The 21,497-nt window shown below is 43.2% G+C and overlaps 1 protein-coding gene across 7 annotated transcripts in view; it reads right to left on the bottom strand.

Moving 5' to 3' along the window:
* The window catches only part of LOC311244466 (extracellular sulfatase Sulf-2-like), a gene marked incomplete at its 3' end in the record, with an annotated part of 225,486 nt that overhangs the window by 104,277 nt on the left and 99,712 nt on the right, over positions 1-21,497 (bottom strand). Inside the window, exon 1 of one of the 7 annotated variants that reach the window (XM_084333995.1) lies at positions 16,208-16,297. The exons of the other annotated variants lie outside the window; for them this stretch is intronic. Of the gene's footprint in view, positions 1-16,207; positions 16,298-21,497 lie in introns of those variants that run through there. 7 annotated transcript variants of the gene reach the window in all.

The following is a 21,497-nucleotide window of genomic DNA, read 5'->3' as shown; positions in this document are numbered from 1 at the left end:
TTAATTTGTTTTACCTTAAACGGATCTTTTTCAAGTTCCAAGTTTTAATACTCTTATCAACATGAGTCAACAAATGCTTGCTTTATGCAGCCATTTAACACAAAAGGATGACCCGGCCTGCATGCATTGCAAATTTGCATCAAATTCAAAACAGAGTGATGCACAAAATAACTTAAAGGGGACCTGCATTGCTATTCCTAGCACTATTTGGGCAACTTTACACAATTCCTGTAAGTCTATTGAAGACATCTGTAAGGTTTAAAAAAAATGCATTGTTTTATATTTCTAATCAAGTACCATCTAATCAAAACCATCATTTTTCAGCCTCAGGATTTCAGGCTGTTATGGCCTGGCTTCGCCCATAAGCACTTTGAGTGACAGTCAGCCCACACAGTCTGCGACTGGTAGACAGAGAGAGATAGAGAGAGAGAGAGAGAGAGGGGGGGGGTGGGAGAGAGAGAGAGAGAGAGAGGGGGGGGGGGGGTGGGAGAGAGAGAGAGAGAGGTTTCACTTCCTTGCAGTGGAAAAAGACAGGCCGTTATTGATAAGGCCCCCCCCCTACCCTCTCTCTCTCTCTCCCTCCCTCCCTCCCTCCCTCTCTCTTCCTTTCTTTCTTTCACTCTCTCCCTCTGTATCATTCTGCTCTCCGCCGGGCGGTGTTTCTGTGCGGGTCCCCTTCTCTCTCTCTCCCTCTCCCGTTCGGGGGGGGGGGGGGTGCCGCGCTGCAGCTTGTGCTACCGAATGGGGGGGGGGGGGGGGGGCCTGCGTGCGGAGTGTTTGCACAGTGGTCTCTCTCTCTCTCGATTCGGGAGCAGCTCCGCGCGGCACAGTGTGTACAGGTCTATCTGATTCTCTCTCTCTCTCTCGCTCGCTCTGTCAAACCCCGTTTGGTGCGCTACAACCACAGAGCCAATCGGATCACTGTCCGCTTACCCAGCGCCCGCTGACGTCAACATATGCCTCAAATCAGGATGACCTAATTAAATCCAGCAGGAAATGGTCTGAGCTGAATGAGAGCAATCCGCCAATATGGTATTTAGACACAAAAACACATTGATACTAACTCCTATTACTATAATACAATGCTAGAGACTCAAAAAATACATTTATAATGCATGTCACCTTTAAAAGAAAATAATAATTTAAAACAATGAATAAAGTGTGCATGAAATAATAGGGGAAAGAAAACGTTAGGAACTTGTTACATTCACCCACACAAGGGCTGAGTAATCACACCCCCCCCCCTCTCTCTCTCTCACACACAGACTCTCCCAGCTCTCTTTCTCTCTTGCCCCTTCCTCATCTCTCTCACCCCCCTCTCTCTCTCTATATGTCACACACACACACTTCAGAAACAAACATAGTATCAATGAGAGCATCAATAATACACCTGAGTGAAGTCTAGTAAAAAAGAAAAAGAAAGTAAAAAAACTAAAGAATATATATTTTTTTTAAGTTAATCGTGAGTTAAAGAAAATAGTGGCGTTAATAGAATCTGGCGATAACGCGTTAATACCGTGTTAACTTTTGACAGCCTTATATATATATATATATTATCTCTAGCACATCCACCACCTTTCTTTCTGAGCATCTGTCTCTCTCCATCCCTCATTCCCAGTTAATCCTACCTCTTCTTCATGGTTGTGCTGCCTTGCTCGTAGGTTCAGGTACGGTGCTCGGCTTGGCAGCCTCGGGTCCCGCTGGCATGCCAGTGATCCCTGTAGCAACGCTACTGTCCCCTCGACAACCACACGGTCCCCACGGCAACACAGCTGCTCTGATGCTCTGACCCTGCTGTGCTCTCCTCCCCCTCTCCGTTTCGCTCTCCCTCTCTTGCTCTGTTTCTCCCTCTGTCACACTCTACCTGTTTCTCTCGCCCTTGCTCACTCACTCTCTCTACCTCCCTCACTCAACACTTGCTCGCTCTATCTCTCTCCATCACTTGCACTCTACCCGTTTGTTTGTTTGTCTCTCTCTCTCTCTCAACACCTCACTGTGTCCATCTGCCTCTGTCCCTCTCTCCTTTTCTCTGCCTCTTGTGTTTGTAGTGTTCTCTATCTCTGCTCTCTCTCCATTTCTCTCAGTCTCTCCACGTTCACTCGCTCCCTCCCTCCCTCCACCAGTGCCACCTCTCTGCACTGACTCTCTTGCCTTCTGCACGTGCTTCTCTTCCTATGCTCTCTGTCCCTCTCCCCATGCACTCTCCATCTCCCTATGCTCTCTCTCCCTATGCTCTCTTGTGTGATTCTCATTCTCCCTCTGTATAATTCTCATTATGTCTCTCTGTGTGATTCTCATTATCTCGCTCTGTGTGATTCTCATTCTCTGTGATTCTCATTCTCAGTCGCTCTGTGTGATTCTCATTCTTTCTGCGTGATTCTCCTTCTCTCTGTGTGATTCTCCTTCTCTCTGTGTGATTCTCCTTCTCTCTGCATGATTCTCATTCTCTCTGCGTGATTCTCATTCTCTCTGCGTGATTCTCATTCTCTCTGCGTGATTCTCATTCTCTCTGCGTGATTCTCATTCTCTCTGCATGATTCTCATTCTCTCTGTGTGATTCTCATTCTCTCTGTGTGATTCTCCTTCTCTCTGTGTGATTCTCCTTCTCTCTGTGTGATTCTCCTTCTCTCTGTGTGATTCTCATTCTCTCTGTGTGATTCTCCTTCTCTCTGTGTGATTCTCCTTCTCTCTGCGTGATTCTCATTATCTGTGTGATTCTCATTCTCTCTGTGTGATTCTCATTCTCTCTGCATGATTCTCATTATCTCTGTGTGATTCTAATTCTCTCTCCGTGATTCTCATTCTCTGTGTGATTCTAATTCTCTCTCCGTGATTCTCATTCTCTCTGTGTGATTCTAATTCTCTCTCTGTGATTCTCATTCTCTCTGTGTGATTCCCACTTTCTCTCTCTGTGCGATTCTCATTATCTCTCTCCCTACCCTTCTCCCATTGCTGTTTCAATATAGATACATCCCTCTCCTTTCCCCTCCTAACCACTCTTCTCTCCTCTCATCTGTTCTCCCACTCCTCCTCCTCCTCCTCCCCCCTCATGTTCTCTCATCCTTCTCCTCCTCCTCCTTCTCTCCTGTCTCAGAATAAACATGCAGCCTCTCCTGAGTCTAGAATAAGAAGGGGAAGAGGTCACAAGCCCAACGTTGTCACTGAAGTTATTGAGCACTGGGAGGCAAAGCTACTTCTTAACAGGGTAACAGGGAAGCCATTTTCAAATGTTCCTGTGACGTCACTGACCGAACCTCCTCTTATAATTCCAGTGAAGCAAGTTCTTTGGAAGCAAGGTCTTTAGGGAGAAAAGGGACAACATTTCCTTGACAACAATGAAGAAATTCGGCATCCACAGGACAGCACCATGGTAGCGCTGGGACCAGGACTCTATTGAAGTGAATGAAACGTTTGGAAGGCTGGTCCCAGTCTGTGCTCCAGTGGTTGTTTATGTCCACATCGCTTACATGGGAAGCAGGAAACCAGAGAGCCAGAGCATTGCGTCAAATTTGTCACCCAAGAGACATCCTGCAGCGTTTCACTGATACTGATTCTGTTTTAGGGTGGAATGTAAAAATATACATTTTCACCTTTCGGGTGGAATTCTCTTTAACCAGCCTCAAGAGACACTCTGCCATCTGCTCCCCACTGAATCTCTCTCTCTCGCCCATCCATCCCTCTCCACCATCCATCCCTCAAGTATACAATACTCAACACATCAGGCCCGCTCCACCATCCCTCAATCCATCCATCGCTTCTCATATTTGCTCTATTCATCCATCCTTCCATCCCTCCCTCCGTCCTGTCACCCATTCATCCATCATTGTTTTCGTACCTCCCTCTCCCAGTGTGGAAGTCTGAGCAGGCATACAAATAGAAAAATCACTCTATACATGAAGAGATACATACACAATACATAGAGACATACCTACACAATACATACAGACCTACACAATACATAGACATACCTACACAATACATAGACATACCTACACAATACATACAGACCTACACAATACATAGACATACCTACACAATACATAGAGACATACCTACACAATACATACAGACCTACACAATACATAGACATACCTACACAATACATAGAGACATACCTACACAATACATAGACATACCTACACAATACATAGACATACCTACACAATACATACAGACCTACACAATACATACAGACCTACACAATACATTAAGAGATACCTTCACAATACATAGACAGACCTACACAATACACAGACCTACACAATACATACAGACCTACACAATACATTAAGAGATACCTACACAATACATAGACAGACCTACACAATGCATAGACACCTAAACAATAAATAGACCTACACAATACACAGGGATATATAGAGACCCTGCACGCCATTGAAGATCCGTGCTCTTCTGTGTCTATTATGAAATGACAATTGCTCGTCATTTAAGGTCCGCGCTGGTCCGAAATGTGGCACAGATTGATCTAACGTGAATCGATACTTGGATGTACCAACGTAGGGCTGGGCGATATAACGATAAATATAGAGATATATTTTAATAATCGATATCGGAAAAAAGAAATATCGAAAAAAGAAATATCGATTTCTTTTGGACCTGCAACAGGGCAGTTTTAAAACCAGAGACAGTGGACAGACTTGTCTTTCTTGCCTGCAACTTAAAGTAATGGCTTTGCTTGTCCAAATGCCAATACTGACCAAATTGAGATTTATTTTTCTTTTGTCCATTTATTTTGTTTGCTTTCTAATTTAAAATACAGTTTGAAACCGTCTGTACACAGTAGGCTATGTGTGCTAGCAGAGTTAGACTCCAGTCACGAGTCACGGTGCACATGTGCGGTGGTTTGTCCACCAAAAAAGCGCCAAAAGATAGAAAAGAAACTAGCAGAGCCAGAACTGTTCAACTCCCCTGGAGCCACAGCCAGCAGAGAAGCCGGTTTACTTTAGCTTTTAAACCGGCTGCAGCCTGAGAACTGGAGTGTGAGGGGATGTAACACTAAAGATGGCGGCAACGACAAATAATTGCTGTGAAATAAACATACATCTGTTGTTAAAAAAAATATATATATAGTGATATGATAACATTATCATATCGTTATCGCGATATGATTTTTTGCCATATCGCCCAGCCCTAACCAACGCAATTAAAAGTACCAGGTTTGGTACCCAACCCTAATAGAGAGGTATACATAATATAGACAGAGACCTACACAATATATAGAAAGATATATCTACACAACACATAAAGAGAGAGACCTACACAATACTGATAGAGAGAGAGATAGATACCTACTCAATATTGCTAGAGAGAGAGGGCAAATATAGTGACAAAGAGGTAGAGAGCGAGAAAGCCTAAAAGAGATAGGGAGAGAGAGACAGAAGAGAAAGATAGGGAGAGAGACAGAAGAGAAAGATAGAGAGAGAGAGAGAGAGAACATTGAGATGTATTATCTCTCTAATTAATCATCCTTACCTCACACCTATAGTAAACAATGAGAGAGAGAGATAAAGAGAGAGAAATGGTGACAGGCAGAGAGAGAGAAAAGAGAGAGAAATGGTGACAGACAGAGAGAGAGAGAACATAGTGACAGGCAGAGAGAGAGAACAAGTGACAGAGAGAGAGAACATAGTGACAGAGAGAGAGAGAGAACATAGTGACAGACAGAGAGAGAACATAGTGAGAGAGAGAACATAGTGACAGAGAGAGAGAGAGAGAACATAGTGACAGAGAGAGAGAGAGAACATAGTGACAGACGAGAGAGAGAGAGAACATAGTGACAGACAGAGAGAGAGAACATAGTGACAGACAGAGAGAGAGAACATAGTGACAGAGAGAGAGAACATAGTGACAGACAGAGAGAGAGAGAACATAGTGACAGAGACAGAGAGAGAGAACATAGTGACAGAGAGAGAGAGAGAGAACATAGTGACAGACAGAGAGAGAGAGAACATAGTGACAGACGAGAGAGAGAACATAGTGACAGAGAGAGAGAGAACATAGTGACAGACAGAGAGAGAGAGAACATAGTGACAGAGAGAGAGAACATAGTGACAGAGAGAGAGAGAGAACATAATGACAGAGAGAGAGAACATAGTGACAGACAGAGAGAGAACATAGTGACAGACAGAGAGAGAACATAGTGACAGAGAGAGAGAACATAGTGACAGAGAGAGAGAACATAGTGACAGACAGAGAGAGAGAACATAGTGACAGAGAGAGAACATAGTGACAGAGAGAGAACATAGTGACAGAGAGAGAGAACATAGTGACAGAGAGAGAACATAGTGACAGACAGAGAGAGAACATAGTGACAGAGAGAGAGAACATAGTGACAGACAGAGAGAGAGAACATAGTGACAGACAGAGAGAGAACATAGTGACAGACAGAGAGAGAACATAGTGACAGACAGAGAGAGAACATAGTGACAGAGAGAGAGAGAGAACATAGTGACAGAGAGAGAGAGAACATAGTGACAGACAGAGAGAGAGAACATAGTGACAGACAGAGAGAGAACATAGTGACAGAGAGAGAGAGAACATAGTGACAGACAGAGAGAGAGAGAGAACATAGTGACAGAGAGAGAGAGAGAACATAGTGACAGAGAGAGAGAGAACATAGTGACAGACAGAGAGAGAGAGAGAGAGAGAGAGAGAGAGAACATGAATGAATGAACCTTTATTTATATAGTACCCTTCACAGCACGAATGCACAGGGTGCTTTACACTACAGCTTAATATAAAAACACAATAAAACAAAATCAGAAATAAATGACAACAAACAAACAGCAGTTAAAAACAGTGAAACCAGATAGAAAAGTAGAATAAAGGAATTTGGATAAAATCATGAGTCACTAATTTAAACAAAACTATAGAACAGTGAGGTGTGAGGACAAGAAAGGCGCCTATGCATGATCAAAAGCCTGTCTGAACAAATGTGTTTTTAGTTGTTTTTTTAAAAGAGTTTTCAGAGGCGGCCGTTCACAGGTCCAGGGGGAGAGCGTTCCAGAGCCTTGGTGCTGTCACCTCGAAAGCTCGATCACCCCTTGTTTTTAGCCTGGACCTGGGGATCACCAGGAGGTGCTGATCGGCAGATCTGAGTGAGCGGGTGTTGGTGTAGGGATGGATGAGTTCCGTGATGTAGATAGGGGCCTGACCGTGAAGTGCTCTGAAAGTGAAAGTGAGGACTTTGAAGTGAATTCTATAGTGTACCGGGAGCCAGTGCAGGGATACCAAAATGGGAGTGATGTGACATGATTTTTTTGACCTTGTGAGTAGCCTGGCTGCAGCATTTTGGACCATTTGTAGTTTACCTGTGGATGATTTGATAAATAGTAGTGCTACATGGCATGGTGGAATTAATACCATAAACATATTTCTTGATGTTTCCTTTTTTTTAAGTAAGTAAAGAGGCCTACAAATACAAACATACACATACAAATATACAGTAGTTTCATAAAAAAATAAAAAAATTAAAGAAATTACAAATACTTATAGAGAGAGAGAGAGAGAGAGAGAGAGAGAGAACATAGTGACAGACGAGAGAGAGAGAGAGATAGAGACAAAGAACATAGTGACAGAGAGAGAGAACATAGTGACAGACAGAGAGAGAACATAGTGACAGATAGAGAGAACATAGTGACAGACGGAGAGAGAACATAGTGACAGATAGAACATAGTGACAGACAGAGAGAGAGAGAGAACATAGTGACAGAGACAGAGAACATAGTGACAGACGAGAGAGAGAGAACAGGACATATTTGACTCCTATAAGACTGAAAAAAATGGGTCTTATACAAGACTCCAAATGCTCCTTATGTACAAATGGGGACGAGGGGACATTTATGCACATGTACTGGGACTGCCCACCAGTTAAGATATTCTGGAAAGAGGTGACCCAGCAATTATCAAATCTCTTAACTTGGAATATACCTGTACACCCCTCTGACTGTATTACTGCTGAATGATGTTTTTGAGTGTGCAGTACATCCACAGCTAAAGAGATTGGTTTTATCGGGTATCACAGTAGCTAAAAAGCTGATAGCATCACGATGGTTCCAACCGGAAAAAATGTGCCGAAAGGTCTGGATTATTACATATCTCGATGTGATCTATCAAGAAATATCTACAGCAAGAATTTTGGGTCTCAATGAATCCAAAATGACATTGTGGTTAGAAGTGGTGGAGAAAATAAAAGCTAGCATAATAATAATAGCATAATGGTAATGTCTGGTTAGGAGCGAGGGAAAATGGATGGATTATCCAATGGGGGGTCCGGGAGGGGGGGGTACGAGCTAGAGCATATGTGTGTAGGTTTTTAGATAACAGGTATTAAGGGTATATCCTGTATAAGACAATTAACTAAAATGTGATTTCATTGGATGTGCACTGTCAACTAATGCTTGTATATCTTTTTTTTTTTTATCCACTTTTTCTCCCATTTTCTATATTTTCTCCCATCCCAATTTCGTATCATCCAATTCAACCCTCCCCTGTCACGAACGCTGTTTCTTGCCTCCCACAAGCCGGCTGCAATGTGGACTAAGTCATACATAGCACAAGTCCCCTCCGGTACTTGAGGTAACAGCAGTCGCATCTTTTCACCTGCGCAGCTCGATCTCTCAGTGGTGAGGAGTAACGCGTGGGAGGCTCACGCTGCCCCCGACACTTCCTGATTCTACTGTGCAGACGCACCAACCGACCTGTAGGAGTCGCTGTCCACAACGCCCGATCCCTACCCATCAGTTTCCCACCCCCTAATACGGCCAATGTGTATTAGTATGAACGACCAGCTAAACTGAAAGCAATGTGGAGCGCTGGGCTCGAACAGGCGAGCCCAGCGTCTCCGCATTCGTGGCGAGCGCCTTGCCCACTACGCCACGTAGCCGCCCACTAATGCTTGTATATCTTATCGTGTGTTGTCATGTTTGTTTATGTGTTTGTTTAAAAAAATAATAAAAAAATAAAATACAAAGAGAGAGAGAGAGAACATAGTGACAGATAGAACATAGTGACAGACAAGAGAGAGAAAGAGAGAACATAGTGACAGACAGAGACAAAGAACATAGTGACAGACAGAGAGAATGAACATAGTGACAGACAGCTATATATATATATATCTGCTATATGGTACATTGAAATGATTATAGCGGCACGGTGGTGCAGTGGTTAGTACCATCATCTCGCAGCAAAAATTTCCTGGGTTCAAACCCCAGCAGGGGGCCTTTCAGTGTGCCGTTTGCATGTTCCTCCAGGTACATTGGTTTCCCCCACACCATAAAAAAAGACATGCATGCTTGGTATATACTCCTGCCATTGCCCTTGACCAAGTTACTGTCATTACAACTGGAGTTGGTCCCCAGGCGTTGCACTGTGTGGCTGCCCACTGCTCCTGAATAGTTAGGATGGGTCAACTGCAGAGGACGAATTTCCGCGAAGGGGATTAATAAAAATGACTTCTTCTGACTTCTGCAGCAATGACATCACTAGTCCTTCACATTTTGGGGGACAGAGCCTTCTCCAGGGTAGCTCCCAGGCTCTGGAACTCCCTCCCCCAAGACATTAGCCTCATCACTGAACAAAAGGGGCTTAGGTAGCTTCGTGCCAACCTCCATCAGACTGCTGAACACCTAGGTCTGGTGGAGGCCGGACTGCCCCCCCCCCCCAAGGTCTTTGGACTACTTAAAATAGACTCCCCCTTCCACCTGATGGACATATTATGTACCTGTACTACTATTATTTATATACATACAGAACTGCTCCACATGGTTTTTAAAGGGGAACTATTTTACTATTTCTTTCACTATTTGGGCACTTTTACACAATTCCTGTGAGTCTATGGAACACCTCTGTAATATATATATTTTTTTTTATTCATTGTTTTGTATTTCTAATCAAGTCCTCAAAAACAGCATTTTTCTACCTCAAGATCTCGAGCTGTTTTGAGCCTGGGCTCCTAAACCACTGTGCACCGTCGGCCCCGCCTGAACATTAACATGCAGCAGTGACTATATGACATCACATATAGGCACATTTTCAAACGACTCAGTTCAGTGAGGGTGAATATTGTGAGAGGAGAATTGGAAGAATGCGCCAATATGAGAATTTTGAGACATAGATCATATTAATATAAGTTCACATAGCTAGGAAACAATGCTAAACACTCAAAAAGGCCATTTATAAGATAGTTCCCCTTTAATATATCATGCTTTAAGTACTGTAGTTTTAATGTAGTTGGTGTTTTTTTTATATAGTGGTCTTTTTATTGTAGTTTTAATTTTTATATATATATATATATATATATATATATATATATATATAGTGGTGAGTGTCTATGTATTGTGACTGTATGTTTGTCTTTCAACCACTGCACAAATGAAGTTCCGAAAGGAAAATAAAGTAATTTGAAGTTGATTAGAGACTTAGAGTCCCTCCTGACTGTTTACCAATCAATACCCACCTCTTCTCCACTGCCGTCTCTCTTTTTTTGCCTCTCTATTTCCTCCCATCCCCCAATTTAGTTGTTATGCCAATTCCCTTCCTGGTCATTGACCGACCAGTAGGAGTCGCTGTTTGCAATGACCAGGACTCATACCCCACTGGCTTCCCACCCGCAAACACTGTTTGTAGGGAAGACTGACCAAGCCAGAGGTACCACTGGCGGCTGAATTTGAACAGAGTCTCTGCGGTGGTAGGCGAGTGCTTAGACCTCTAGGCTACCCAGCCACCCCTGTGTGTCATTATGTTTGTATGTGTTTTATGTTTATTATTTCACTACCACCACTCCTTAACACTTTTAGAGCCCTTGATTAACCTTGATTTACCCCGTTGAATGCCACCATCAAGTCAAGTCAAGTCAAGTCAAGAGTCAAGAGTTTTAATTGTCACGGCATACAAGTATACAATGAAATACAACTTCAATGTTAGCGTTAAAAACGCCTAATCTATTTTTTTTGTGTCTAATCTGCCCGTCGCTTATCAATGACTCGTTTGCAGTCAACATTGTCGAAGCGGATTTCTTTTTTTATCGGTTCATTTTCGTTTTATAGCATTTTGAAAAGCCCTCGTTTTCAAGGAAAATATAAAGATTCCATGATAAAAGACATTTACTGGAATATTCTAAAATACACAAAAACTGTAATTTTTTGGCCTATTTATGAATCGTTTTCAAATAAACGCTAGATTATAGATAGTATATGTGTACGTATGCACGCTATGAGGCGATCTGAAAAATCGATTCTCTTATTTCCTCATCAAACAAAAGAGATGATTGTGGACTTCAGGAGGTCGGGGTCAAGGACTACAGCCCCCTCAGCATCGACGGGGCACCGGTTGAGAGAGTGAACAGTTTCAAGTACCTCGGAGCCCACATATCCGAGGACTTGACATGGACCACACACATTGACAGTGTTGTGAAGAAGGCACGACAACGCCTCTACTTCCTCAGGCGCCTAAGGAAGTTCCAAGTCAGTCAGAAGATCCTTAGGAACTTCTACTCATGTACAATAGAGAGCATCCTGACCGGCAACATCACCTCCTGGTTTGGGAATAGCACTGCACAAGACCGTAGCAGACTACAAAGAGTGACACGTTCAGCCGAACGCACAATTGGAGGGGGGCTTCCCACCCTCCAGAACATTTACAACAAGCGGTGCAAGGGGAAGGCTAAGAGAATTATTAAGGACTCGAGCCACCCGAACAACTGCCTCTTTGAACTGCTGCGGTCAGGCAAGCGATACCGGAGTCTTAAGGCGAGCACAGAAAGACTCAGAAGAAGCTTCTATCCCCAGGCCATCAGGCTGCTAAACGAACAATAAACACTATGCAACAACCATCAAATGCACACAGCACACACACCCACACGCACACACTCACTCAAACAAACAACACACTGCAGCACCCACTCTCCACACTTTAGATCACACAAACACACTTTACACTTTATATTTATTGATAAAGGATTTGCACTACAACTCGTACACCTACTGTGAATTGTACCTAAATTGCACCTCGTCCCATTTCTGCCTTGCACTATATAGTATTGTATATTAGTACACTGCACAGTATTGTATATTGTATGGTAACTACGTCTATTCTGCATCGAACATTGTACATATGTCTAAACTGAACACTGTGACCTCATTTTTTTACTTCTAATTTTACTATGTTATTTTATTTCATACTTATCTTGTCTTGCACAGTCTCTGGAGCGTAACAGTAAGAAGCATTTTGTATAAAAGTATTCTGTACTTCTGTATGACAAATATTAAAGAAACTTAACTTGAACTTGACAGCGATCGCGCACACACAGACACATCACACATAGGGCAACCGCTGAGATCTCAGCGAATACAACTCTGATTATCCCAAGACTGGTAAAATAGATTCCTTACCTCAGATCAGATGTTCTCGAAAAAGATTATTCCAATTCCTGATCGCCATTCCAAATATCGATCACGCTTATTGATTGATTATTGGCTGCTGTGAATATATATTCCAGGCTGATTCCCGTCCCGCGAGTAGATCCCTCTTGATCCCACGTCTCGCCAGCACAAGGAGCGAGTTGGCTCCCCCCCCAGAGATCTACAAATCCCAGGTCAGTCTAAGCGACTGACCTGCAGTTACACAGGGATAGACGATAGGGGGCGCTTTTTTCCAATCTGAGCTCCTGTAGGGGCTGGTGTACCAACGGGAGACTCGGTTGATGAAATATTAATTCAGATCGCTAATAAAAGAATAAAACTATATTTGTCGTTGTGGGCATTCAACGGTGGGCTGATAAAACGAGATATGTCGTCCGTGGGCACTGAAAGGGTTTGTAAAGTGACGTTGAGTTCTAGAAAGGCACTATACAGTATAAGTCCCATTTATTATTATTAGTAAAAAATATGTAGGAATATTTATATGAATCAGAGCTTGCAAAACAAGTGTGCAACACATCATTGTTCAGAATAAGAACAGAAAAAATTATTATGACGTTAATAATAACCCAATGTATGTTATGATTTGGGGATGATATCAAGGCTTTGACCATATCAAGGCTCAAGGCAGTAAGACATCAACTATGCCTTGATCAGAGATTGCAGAAATATCAAGAGCAATGTCAAGATTAAGAACAGCACAAGCAGCACTTCTATGTGGAAGTAATAGACTGATGAACAAGTGCAGATATTATACAGTATTTGTATTAATCTCTCATCTGGATTAAACAAGTGGCATGTTCATATCACCAGGGCCTGTAATAATCATTATCCAGAACTGACAGACTGAGGCAAGGGGTGTGGACTTGGGCAACAGACATCAAAATAAATGGAAGATAGAGAGAGATAGAGAGCTCCGTAAATAGACTGGGCAATCAAGCAGGCAGCCCTAATCTCTCGTGGCTTTAGGGTAGAAAGATCTCAGTTTACAAAAATACTAGCTGATGCATTATCTGGCTATATCAGGTCTGAATTACTGGACTGGAGAAACTGAAAAATCGCTATTATGTAACGGTGTCATTAACATCATAACATGAGTGAATCATTTTATAATCTGCTGCTCAGCTAACGTTATCCCTAGAAGGGATCTCTCTCTCTCTCTCTCTCTCTCTCTCTCTCTCTCTCTCTCTCTCTCTCTCTCTCTCTCTCTCTCTCTCTCTCTCTCTCTCTCTCTCTCTCTCTCTCTCTCTCTCTCTCTCTCTCTCTCTCTCTCTCTCTCTCTCTCTCTCTCTCTCTCTCTCTCTCTCTCTCTCTCTCTCTCTCTCTCCTCTCTCTCTCTCTCTCTCTCTCTCTCTCTCTCTCTCTCTCTCTCTCTCTCTCTCTCTCTCTCTCTCTCTCTCTCTCTCTCTCTCTCTCTCTCTCTCTCTCTCTCTCTCTCTCTCTCTAGAGTGGTATCACGCTTCACGTCACCTAACAACACATGACCAAGAACATGACTGATTACACAATAACACCAGGACTGGAACCATTCAATACAACCACATTGTGTGTGTGTGTGTGTGTGTGTGTGTGTGTGTGTGTGTGTGTGTGTGTGTGTGTGTGTGTGTGTGCACCTGCATGTATGGGTGTGTGTGTTTTGTGTGTGTTAGAGATTAGCACAGTTCACTAATGGAAGCAATAATTATATGGCAGCTTTCCAATAGTATCCAGCTCATCTGGAACAGGACAGCTCTCTGTTAGTATTCTGTCTGGAACAGGACAGTTCTCTGTTAGTATTCTGTCTGGAACAGGACAGTTCTCTGTTAGTATTCTGTCTGGAACAGGACAGCTCTCTGTTAGTATTCTGTCTGGAACAGGACAGTTCTCTGTTAGTATTCTGTCTGGAACAGGACAGCTCTCTGTTAGTATTCTGTCTGGAACAGGACAGCTCTCTGTTAGTATTCTGTCTGGAACAGGACAGTTCTGCGTTATATTCTGTCTGGAACAGGACAGTTCTCTGTTAGTATTCGGTCTGGAACAGGACAGTTCTCTGTTAGTATTCTGTCTGGAACAGGACAGTTCTCTGTTAGTATTCTGTCTGGAACAGGACAGTTCTCTGTTAGTATTCTGTCTGGAACAGGACAGTTCTCGGTTAGTATTCTGTCTGGAACAGGACAGTTCTCTGTTAGTATTCTGTCTGGAACAGGACAGTTCTCTGTTAGTATTCTGTCTGGAACAGGACAGCTCTCTGTTAGTATTCTGTCTGGAACAGGACAGTTCTGTGTTAGTATTCTGTCTGGAACAGGACAGCTCTCTGTTAGTATTCTGTCTGGAACAGGACAGTTCTGTGTTAGTATTCTGTCTGGAACAGGACAGCTCTCTGTTAGTATTCTGTCTGGAACAGGACAGTTCTGTGTTAGTATTCTGTCTGGAACAGGACAGTTCTCTGTTAGTATTCTGTCTGGAACAGGACAGCTCTCCGTTAGTATTCGGTCTGGAACAGGACAGCTCTCTGTTAGTATTCTGTCTGGAACAGGACAGTTCTCTGTTAGTATTCTGTCTGGAACAGGACAGTTCTCTGTTAGTATTCTGTCTGGAACAGGACAGCTCTCTGTTAGTATTCTGTCTGGAACAGGACAGCTCTCTGTTAGTATTCTGTCTGGAACAGGACAGTTCTGCGTTATATTCTGTCTGGAACAGGACAGTTCTCTGTTAGTATTCGGTCTGGAACAGGACAGTTCTCTGTTAGTATTCTGTCTGGAACAGGACAGTTCTCTGTTAGTATTCTGTCTGGAACAGGACAGTTCTCTGTTAGTATTCTGTCTGGAACAGGACAGTTCTCGGTTAGTATTCTGTCTGGAACAGGACAGTTCTCTGTTAGTATTCTGTCTGGAACAGGACAGTTCTCTGTTAGTATTCTGTCTGGAACAGGACAGTTCTCTGTTAGTATTCTGTCTGGAACAGGACAGTTCTGTGTTAGTATTCTGTCTGGAACAGGACAGTTCTCTGTTAGTATTCTGTCTGGAACAGGACAGTTCTGTGTTAGTATTCTGTCTGCAGCAGGACAGTTCTGGCCCTTAGTATTCTGTCTGCAGCAGGACAGTTCTGTGTTAGTATTCTGTCTGCAGCAGGACAGTTCTGTGTTAGTATTCTGTCTGCAGCAGGACAGTTCTGTGTGTTAGTATTCTGTCTGCAGCAGGACAGTTCTGTGTGTTAGTATTCTGTCTGCAGCAGGACAGTTCTGTGTGTTAGTATTCTGTCTGCAGCAGGACAGTTCTCTGTTAGTATTCTGTCTGCAGCAGGGATGGTTCCGTGTCTCAGTATCCTGACTAGAGTAGAGTGGATAGTGGAGTATCAGATGGTCACCAACTCAAAACCACAATACAGTGGGTAGAGCACTCGTCTAGTAAGCTGAAGGTTCCCTCCTCACTTCACGTTGAAGTGTCCTTGAGCAAGGCACTGAACCCCTAATTGTTCTTGATGAGCCGGTTGGCGCCTTGCATGGTTGCCTCCACCATCGGTGTGTGTGTGAGTGAATGGGTTAATGTAAGGCATTATGTTGTAAAGCACTTTGGATAATGTGTCATAGAAATGCAGTCCATTTATATGAATGTGCATAGAAATGCATTTAATGACATTTTAGCTGAATACTGAACCACAGCCTTCTGACAGACTAATCTTGCATTGTGCAACCACAATGCTTGAGCCTCTGAAAGTGTGTGTGTGTGTGTGTGTGTGTGTGTGTGTGTGTGTGTGTGTGTGTGTGTGTGTGTGTGTGTGTGTGAACTCACTTGAATTCCTTTCAGTGGAGCAACAAAAAGTCATTCAGATTCAAATCTCAGAGAGTGAGAGGGAAAGAGAGATAGAGGGAAAGAGAGATAGAGGAGGGGAGCTAGACAGAAAGAAAAAGGGAAAAGAGAGAAAGATGGAGACAGACAAACGGATAGAGGGAGGGAGAGAGAGAGAGCGAGAGAGAAAGAGAGATAGAGGGAAAGAGATAGAGAGAAGGGGAGCTAGACGGAAAGAAAAAAGAGAGATGAGACAGACAAACGGATAGAGCGAGAGCGAGAGAGAGAGAGAGAGAGAGAGAGAGAGAGAGAGAGAGAGAGAGAGAGATACAGGGTGAACGAGTCCAACAGGTTAAAGTAACATGTCTCTCTATTCTCCCTGGCTGCTGTTGTCATGGTAACTCAGTATTGTAGAGTATTATGGTCTGTGTTGGTGGGAGAGGTAGAGCTAATGGAGTCAACAGAGCAGCAGCATCAGAGCTCTGATTCACTCACTTGGGATCTTTCAAATAATCAAATGGTTATGGCGGCTGGGTGGCGCAGCGGACATTGCGCTTGTCACCAACGCAAGAGACACCGGTCTCGAATCCGGCTGTCAGCGTTGCCTCCGGCTTGGGCCGGCCATCATACTGACTCAATTGGCAGAGTCAGCGGGAGGGGAGTCGATGGGTGGTAATCTGGTCGTTGTTAATAGCGACTCCAACAGGTCGGTCAGGGCGCCTGCACAGCAAAAGACAGGTGATGGCGGGGGCAGTGTGAGCCTCCCACACGTTACACCTCGCCAATGAGAGTCCGCGCTGGCAGGTGAAAAGAAGTGACTGGCTGCCTCCACATGTATCGGAGGGGACATGTGATGGGCTTCTATCCTCCCTACGACCGGCCAGTGGGGGGCACATGCGAGCAACGATCAGGACAGGGGAGGGAGAATTGGCACAAGAGGAAATTGGGATGGGAGAAAAATCACCCCGCGGTGGTTCCGTCTCTCGACGCGGAGAAGGCATTCGACCGTGTAGAATGGCCGTATTTGTTTCTAACCTTCGCTGAATTTGGCCTAGGAGACACTTTTATTGACTGGGTCAAGGTTCTTTATAACTCACGGATGTCGGCGGTCCTGACTAACGGGCTTAGGTCTAACAACTTTCCTCTACAACGGGGGAACCCCCAAGGGGATCCTCTTAGCCCTTTACTATTTGACATGGCCATAGAACCACTCGCTCAGGCCATAAGGCAGTCAGCCGAGATCTCAGGTATTAGAGTGGGTGAGAGGGAACACAAAATCACTCTTTACGCGGACGACATACTGATCTTTATATCTAAACCTGACTCTTCCATCCCATGCCTAACCCGCATGATTTCCACATTTGGAACCTTCTCGGGGTACAAAATTAACTTTTCCAAATCCGAAGCAATGCCACTTGGGACACTTAAATCCATTCCGATCCTGCCCGAGCCCTTCCCATTTCGCTGGTCGCCCTCCGGCTTTTTTTTTACCTAGGAGTATTTGTGACACCCACCTATGATACATTGTTTAAGGCCAACTTTCCCCCCCTTTTAGACACCATAAGGGCAGACTTAGTTAGATGGGCCCCTTTACCAATCTCCTGGCTGGGTAGGATAGCCCTAGTCAAAATGAACGTACTCCCCAGACTATTATACCCTCTCCAAATGATCCCAGTGCTGCTGACAAACAAGGTTATCAAGGTGCTAAAAGGCTGGCTAAGCTCATTCATTTGGAATGGGAAGAAACCATGTCTGAAAATTGCCAAATTACAGATGGATAGTGAAGATGGGGGTCTAGACCTACCTAATATTAGACATTACCAGTAGCAGCACACCTTAGGGTACTTGTCGGCTGGTTCAGATTAGTGCACTGCAACCTTGCCCAGGCACCGCAGTTTTTTTATTTATTGTTTTTTTTTTTGCGTTTTTTTTTCTTCATATAACTAGGGTTATAGGATAACCTTCGTTTTCCTTAAGTTTCGTTTTTGCGCAAGCTGTCATCAGAGAAACATTTGGATGTAATTACCGCAGCGCGCAGGGAGAACTCAGGGGAGAACTCAGGGGAGAACTCGATTGGTTGTGTTGGAATATAGCCAGTTGGCGAACGTTTTAATTTGTTCTTGGATGTATCATGTATGTAGCCGGTTGGCGAAGTTTTGTTAATGTTGTTCAACGCGTTGCTGACGTCGTGGTGAGTGATGTTTATTATTTGCTGGGTCGCTACCTGTTTTGTTGTGCTTTTCATTATGTTGCTCTGCTCGAAATCTGATTTCTGTTTTCTGTTTGTTTGTATAGTGACTGAGTAGGCTATTGTGTCGTGTGTGTGTGTGCGTGTGTGTGTGTGTGTCAAAGAAGATTCTATAGCCTTCAATACGTTTTACGAGGCTGCAGTGTGAGCACTGGGGCATTCTAATAAGAGCGAAACAGGCTATGTAAATGCTTCTTTTCAGCGTGATATGCGTTATTTAGGCAGACCTATTGGACATTTTCGTTTTTGTTTATTTATTAAGTTAACACTATGATCGCCGATGACGAGTTAAGACGTCATTCCTAGCCATGCTCATTCTGCCGAAGACGCCGTAACTCGTCTTTGATGTCAATATTTCAAAAATCTGTGATCGAAATCAGATTTCCCCTCCGGAGCCCTGAGACACACTGCAAAGCTCCACTCAACTCTAGCGGTTCAAGAGCGCCATCTGGTGGCCGATCGGCAAAAACAACATGATTTGGACGTATATACTATTATACAACCTGGAAATGGATCGGTCATTTCTCCATCCCATAATAGAAAAAATTCTGTTCCACGCTCATCTGCCAGCGGCGCGAGGAAGCCACGGTAAGATTCAGCGTTATATTCTAATGTGTTCCATATAAACTGCTATGATGAACATATGACCCACTCTGGATGAATCATCTAACGCTGCCCACGGAATTATAAACGATCCCCCGCCCATCCGGTCATCATCAGATGATATGTAGTAACTCCTAGAAGCACATCCAGTTGAAATTTTTTATCTCGCACAGATTCCTACCAAACTATATTTGATCATCAATATAATGCATTTAGGGCTATAAATCACGTTCTGAAGAAAGCTGCAGAAAACGATAAAAAGGCCATATTTTAGTATGAATATGTGAATGAAAAAGTTTAACGTTGCTACACCCTGAACAATACATATAGGACATTGAATGGGCCATAATAATGGCAATTTAGCAATAGAATTTAAAAAGTTATAGCCCTGCAAAGAAGGGGAACTTCTCCATAGACAAATAGAGATGGCGAGGGATGGTAAATTATGAATTTAACCCATGGCGATCAAAGTGTTAATATATAAAGTGTTTAGAATATTTAAAACAAAAAAATAATTTAATATTTGGATATAGCTATAGAATGGTTGTTAGTTTTCAGCATATGTGTTATTTAGTTAGACCTATTGGACATTTTCGTTTTTGTTTATTTATTACGTTCATATAAAACCGTGTTTCGAATATTTAAAACAAATACAAAAAAAAAATTATATTTTAATAATAATCATTTTTTTCAGGTTTTCACACGGGCTAGGGCTTAAAATATTATTTACAGTCAGGCTTATTTTCGGGCAGGGCCTGAAGTTCACGGGCTCGGGCAGGGCACGGGCTTTATTTCAAGGCCCTTGCAGACCACTAGTTCAGATCAGACCCACTATCAATCTGGCTAGACATTGAATCCTCGCAATCTAAGTCGCCCCTATGGAACCTACTATTTATCAAAGACTTTACGTCTGTTAAATATGGAAAATATGCTCCAACCCCATCACACTATGCTCCGTCAAAGGCCTGGAAGACTGTCCGTAAGGTGGAGGGCCGAGCTAAGCTGACCTCTCCTCTTACCCAGATCGTAGGTAATCCTGACTTTAAGCCAGACCAAATTGGCAGAGGCTTCAAGACCTGGCATACGCAGGGCATAACTGATCTTGGCCACTTGTTTGATGGCCAGACCCTAATGTCCTTTCTACAGCAGCGGTATGGTCTATTGAAAACGGAATTTTTTAGATACTTACAAAATAGGCAGTTTATCACCAAGGACATCTCACTGTTAATTAACAGTTCCACCTCGCAGGTGGAGAAAGCCCTCTCCTTGCAGATTCCTAAAAAACAAATATCTATAGTACTCTAAACCTTAATTCATCTTTATCTTCCCTTGTTACTAAACAGTCCTGGGAAAAAGACTTGGACATAGAGATCACAGATGTAGACTGGCAGGATGCATGGACCTACCAAAAAAAAATCTCCGTTTGCAACCGCACCAAGTCTATCCAAGTTAGAATCTTGCACCGCATTCATATTACCCCTGCCCTTAACACGTTCAATGCCCAAAACGTGATAAGACGTTTTATCAGCCTGAATGCCCCATTTTTTTATTAGCGATCTGAATTCATATTTCATCAACCGAGTCTCCCGTTGGTATGCAGCCCCTGTAGGAGCTCAGATGTGAAAAAACCGCCCCCTATCGTCTCCCAGATGGTAATGCACCCTTTTGGAATGGACTCAAAGAAAAATACGGAATCCACATTTTACTTCTCAGGCATGTAACCCGAGCCGATCGGATTCATTGTGGAGCCTCAGAACCACGTGGAATACATATGTACAGTATGTAGCGTTGGATCAATAAAAGCGATCGATTTTTGGAATGGCGATCAGGAATTGGAATGACCTTTTTGGAGAACATCTGATCTGAGTCTTGGGATAATCAGAGTTGTATTCGCTGAGATCTCAGCGTTCGCCCTATGTGTGTGTGTGTGTGTGTGGGCGATCGCTTTGAGGAAATCAGAGAATCAATTTTTCAGATCGCCTATATAGCGTGCATACGTACACATATACTATCGATAATCTAGCGTTTATTTGAAAACGATAAATAAATAAACATAAATAGGCCGAAAAATGACAATGTTTTTGTGTATTCTAGAATATTCCGGTAAAGGGCGTTATCATGGAATATTTATATTTTACTTGAAAACGAGGGCTTTTCAAAATGCTATAAAACGAATGAAAATGAACCGATAAAAAAACAATCCGCTTTGACAATGTTGACAAAACGAGTCATTGATACGCGATGGGCAGATTAGACACATAGCCATAATTTAAAACATAGATTAGGCGTTATTAACGCTAACATTGAAGTGGATGGTGGGCATTCAAGCGGTAAATCAAGATTAAGCTTGGGCTCTGAAAGTGTTAAGAGTAAAATGGATCCCAATACATCCCCACTCTGCTTTAAATGCAAGATAGAGACTAGAAACCACGTCCACTGCTT

Source organism: Notolepis coatsorum (assembly GCF_963971535.1).
Source record: "Notolepis coatsorum genome assembly, chromosome: 17".
Classification (NCBI taxonomy): domain Eukaryota; kingdom Metazoa; phylum Chordata; class Actinopteri; order Aulopiformes; family Paralepididae; genus Notolepis; species Notolepis coatsorum.
The sequence above is the reverse complement of the archived record's forward strand: the minus strand, read 5'-3'. Positions and strand labels throughout refer to the sequence as shown.